Raw genomic sequence first — 5,389 nt, forward strand, 5'->3', positions numbered from 1 at the left:
ATAGAAGTATGTATGTGACTGTATCTGTACACAGGGCCTGATCAGAGCTGTACACACCTATAGAAGTATGTATGTGACTGTATCTGTACACAGGGCCTGATCAGATCTGTACACACCTATAGAAGTATGTATGTGACTGTATCTGTACACAGGGCCTGATCAGAGCTGTACACACCTATAGAAGTATGTATGTGACTGTATCTGTACACAAGGCCTGATCAGAGCTGTACACACCTATAGAAGTATGTATGTGACTGTATCTGTACACAGGAACTGATCAGAGCTGTACACACCTATATAAGTATGTATGTGACTGTATCTGTACACAGGGCCTGGTCAGAGCTGTACGCACCTATAGAAGTACGTATGTGACTGTATCTGTACACAAGGCCTGATCAGAGCTGTACGCAGCTATAGAAGTATGTATGTGACTATCTGTACGCACCTATAGAAGTATATATGTGACTGTATCTGTACACAGGGCCTGATCAGAGCTGTACACACCTATAAAAGTACGTATGTGACTGTATCTGTACACAAGGCCTGATCAGAGCTGTACGCAGCTATAGAAGTATGTATGTATGTGACTGTATCTGTACACAGGGCCTGATCAGAGCTGTACACACCTATAGAAGTACGTATGTGACTGTATCTGTACACAAGGCCTGATCAGAGCTGTACACACCTATAGAAGTATGTATGTGACTGTATCTGTACACAGGAACTGATCAGAGCTGTACACACCTATAGAAGTATGTATGTGACTGTATCTGTACACAGGGCCTGATCAGAGCTGTACACACCTATAGAAGTACGTATGTGACTGTATCTGTACACAAGGCCTGATCAGAGCTGTACGCAGCTATAGAAGTATGTATGTGACTGTATCTGTACGCACCTATAGAAGTATGTATGTGACTGTATCTGTACACGGCCTATTCAGAGCTGTACGCACCTATAGAAGTACGTATGTGACTGTATCTGTACACAGGGCCTGATCAGAGCTGTACGCACCTATAGAAGTATGTATGTGACTGTATCTGTACGCACCTATAGAAGTATGTATGTGACTGTATATGTACACAGGGCCTGATCAGAGCTGTACACACCTATAGAAGTACGTATGTGACTGTATCTGTACACAAGGCCTGATCAGAGCTGTACGCAGCTATAGAAGTATGTATGTGACTGTATCTGTACACAGGGCCTGATCAGAGCTGTACACACCTATAGAAGTATGTATGTGACTGTATCTGTACACAGGGCCTGATCAGAGCTGTACACACCTATAGAAGTATGTATGTGACTGTATCTGTACACAGGGCCTGATCAGAGCTGTACACACCTATAGAAGTACGTATGTGACTGTATCTGTACACGGGGCCTGATCAGAGCTGTACGCAGCTATAGAAGTATATATGTGACTGTATATGTACACGGGGCCTGATTAGAGCTGTACGCAGCTATAGAAGTATATATGTGACTGTATATGTACACGGGGCCTGATCAGATCTGTACACACCTATAGAAGTATGTATGTGACTGTATCTGTACACAGGGCCTGATCAGAGCTGTACACACCTATAGAAGTATATATGTGACTGTATCTGTACACAGGGCCTGATCAGAGCTGTACGCACCTATAGAAGTATGTATGTGACTGTATCTGTACACAGGAACTGATCAGAGCTGTACACACCTATAGAAGTATGTATGTGACTGTATCTGTACACAGGGCCTGATCAGAGCTGTACACACCTATAGAAGTATGTATGTGACTGTATCTGTACACAGGGCCTGATCAGAGCTGTACGCACCTATAGAAGTATGTATGTGACTGTATCTGTACACAGGGCCTGATCAGAGCTGTACACACCTATAGAAGTATGTATGTGACTGTATCTGTACACAGGGCCTGATCAGAGCTGTACGCACCTATAGAAGTATGTATGTGACTGTATCTGTACACAAGGCCTGATCAGAGCTGTACGCAGCTATAGAAGTATGTATGTGACTGTATCTGTACACAGGGCCTGATCAGAGCTGTACGCACCTATAGAAGTATATATGTGACTATCTGTACATAGGAACTGATCAGAGCTGTACACACCTATAGAAGTATGTATGTGACTGTATCTGTACACAGGGCCTGGTCAGAGCTGTACGCACCTATATAAGTATATATGTGACTGTATCTGTACACAGGAACTGATCAGAGCTGTACGCACCTATAGAAGTATATATGTGACTATCTGTACGCGCCTATAGAAGTATGTATTTGACTGTATATGTACACGGGGCCTGATCAGAGCTGTACACACCTATAGAAGTATGTATGTGACTGTATCTGTACACAGGAACTGATCAGAGCTGTACACACCCATAGAAGTATGTATGTGACTGTATCTGTACACAGGGCCTGGTCAGAGCTGTACGCACCTATATAAGTATATATGTGACTGTATCTGTACACAGGAACTGATCAGAGCTGTTCGCACCTATAGAAGTATATATGTGACTATCTGTACGCGCCTATAGAAGTATGTATTTGACTGTATATGTACACGGGGCCTGATCAGAGCTGTACACACCTATAGAAGTATGTATGTGACTGTATCTGTACACAGGAACTGATCAGAGCTGTACACACCCATAGAAGTATGTATGTGACTGTATCTGTACACAGGGCCTGATCAGAGCTGTACGCACCTATAGAAGTATGTATGTGACTGTATCTGTACACAGGGCCTGATCAGAGCTGTACGAACCTATAGAAGTATGTATGTGACTGTATCTGTACACAGGGCCTGATCAGAGCTGTAGACACCTATAGAAGTATGTATGTGACTGTATCTGTACACAAGGCCTGATCAGAGCTGTACGCAGCTATAGAAGTATGTATGTGACTGTATCTGTACACAAGGCCTGATCAGAGCTGTACACACCTATAGAAGTACGTATGTGACTGTATCTGTACACAGGGCCTGATCAGAGCTGTACACACCTATAGAAGTACGTATGTGACTGTATCTGTACACAGGGCCTGATCAGAGCTGTACGCACCTATAGAAGTATGTATGTGACTGTATCTGTACACAGGGCCTGATCAGAGCTGTACACACCTATAGAAGTATGTATGTGACTGTATCTGTACACAGGGCCTGATCAGAGCTGTACGCACCTATAGAAGTATGTATGTGACTATCTGTACATAGGAACTGATCAGAGCTGTACGCTCCTATAGAAGTATGTATGTGACTATCTGTACATAGGAACTGATCAGAGCTGTACACAGCTATATAAGTATGTATGTGACTGTATCTGTACACGGCCTGGTCAGAGCTGTACGCACCTATAGAAGTACGTATGTGACTGTATCTGTACACAAGGCCTGATCAGAGCTGTACGCACCTATAGAAGTATGTATGTGACTGTATCTGTACGCACCTATAGAAGTATGTATGTGACTGTATATGTACACAGGGCCTGATCAGAGCTGTACACACCTATAGAAGTACGTATGTGACTGTATCTGTACACAAGGCCTGATCAGAGCTGTACGCAGCTATAGAAGTATGTATGTGACTGTATCTGTACACAGGGCCTGATCAGAGCTGTACACACCTATAGAAGTATGTATGTGACTGTATCTGTACACAGGGCCTGATCAGAGCTGTACACACCTATAGAAGTATGTATGTGACTGTATCTGTACACAGGGCCTGATCAGATCTGTACACACCTATAGAAGTATGTATGTGACTGTATCTGTACACAGGGCCTGATCAGAGCTGTACACACCTATAGAAGTATGTATGTGACTGTATCTGTACACAAGGCCTGATCAGAGCTGTACACACCTATAGAAGTATGTATGTGACTGTATCTGTACACAGGAACTGATCAGAGCTGTACACACCTATATAAGTATGTATGTGACTGTATCTGTACACAGGGCCTGGTCAGAGCTGTACGCACCTATAGAAGTACGTATGTGACTGTATCTGTACACAAGGCCTGATCAGAGCTGTACGCAGCTATAGAAGTATGTATGTGACTATCTGTACGCACCTATAGAAGTATATATGTGACTGTATCTGTACACAGGGCCTGATCAGAGCTGTACACACCTATAAAAGTACGTATGTGACTGTATCTGTACACAAGGCCTGATCAGAGCTGTACGCAGCTATAGAAGTATGTATGTATGTGACTGTATCTGTACACAGGGCCTGGTCAGAGCTGTACACACCTATAGAAGTACGTATGTGACTGTATCTGTACACAAGGCCTGATCAGAGCTGTACACACCTATAGAAGTATGTATGTGACTGTATCTGTACACAGGGCCTGATCAGAGCTGTACACACCTATAGAAGTACGTATGTGACTGTATCTGTACACAAGGCCTGATCAGAGCTGTACGCAGCTATAGAAGTATGTATGTGACTGTATCTGTACGCACCTATAGAAGTATGTATGTGACTGTATCTGTACACGGCCTATTCAGAGCTGTACGCACCTATAGAAGTACGTATGTGACTGTATCTGTACACAGGGCCTGATCAGAGCTGTACGCACCTATAGAAGTATGTATGTGACTGTATCTGTACGCACCTATAGAAGTATGTATGTGACTGTATATGTACACAGGGCCTGATCAGAGCTGTACACACCTATAGAAGTACGTATGTGACTGTATCTGTACACAAGGCCTGATCAGAGCTGTACGCAGCTATAGAAGTATGTATGTGACTGTATCTGTACACAGGGCCTGATCAGAGCTGTACACACCTATAGAAGTATGTATGTGACTGTATCTGTACACAGGGCCTGATCAGAGCTGTACACACCTATAGAAGTATGTATGTGACTGTATCTGTACACAGGGCCTGATCAGAGCTGTACACACCTATAGAAGTACGTATGTGACTGTATCTGTACACGGGGCCTGATCAGAGCTGTACGCAGCTATAGAAGTATATATGTGACTGTATATGTACACGGGGCCTGATTAGAGCTGTACGCAGCTATAGAAGTATATATGTGACTGTATATGTACACGGGGCCTGATCAGATCTGTACACACCTATAGAAGTATGTATGTGACTGTATCTGTACACAGGGCCTGATCAGAGCTGTACACACCTATAGAAGTATATATGTGACTGTATCTGTACACAGGGCCTGATCAGAGCTGTACGCACCTATAGAAGTATGTATGTGACTGTATCTGTACACAGGAACTGATCAGAGCTGTACACACCTATAGAAGTATGTATGTGACTGTATCTGTACACAGGGCCTGATCAGAGCTGTACGCACCTATAGAAGTATGTATGTGACTGTATCTGTACACAGGGCCTGATCAGAGCTGTACACACCTATA

Source organism: Pseudophryne corroboree, chromosome 6 (assembly GCF_028390025.1).
Source record: "Pseudophryne corroboree isolate aPseCor3 chromosome 6, aPseCor3.hap2, whole genome shotgun sequence".
In the NCBI taxonomy this organism is placed as follows: domain Eukaryota; kingdom Metazoa; phylum Chordata; class Amphibia; order Anura; family Myobatrachidae; genus Pseudophryne; species Pseudophryne corroboree.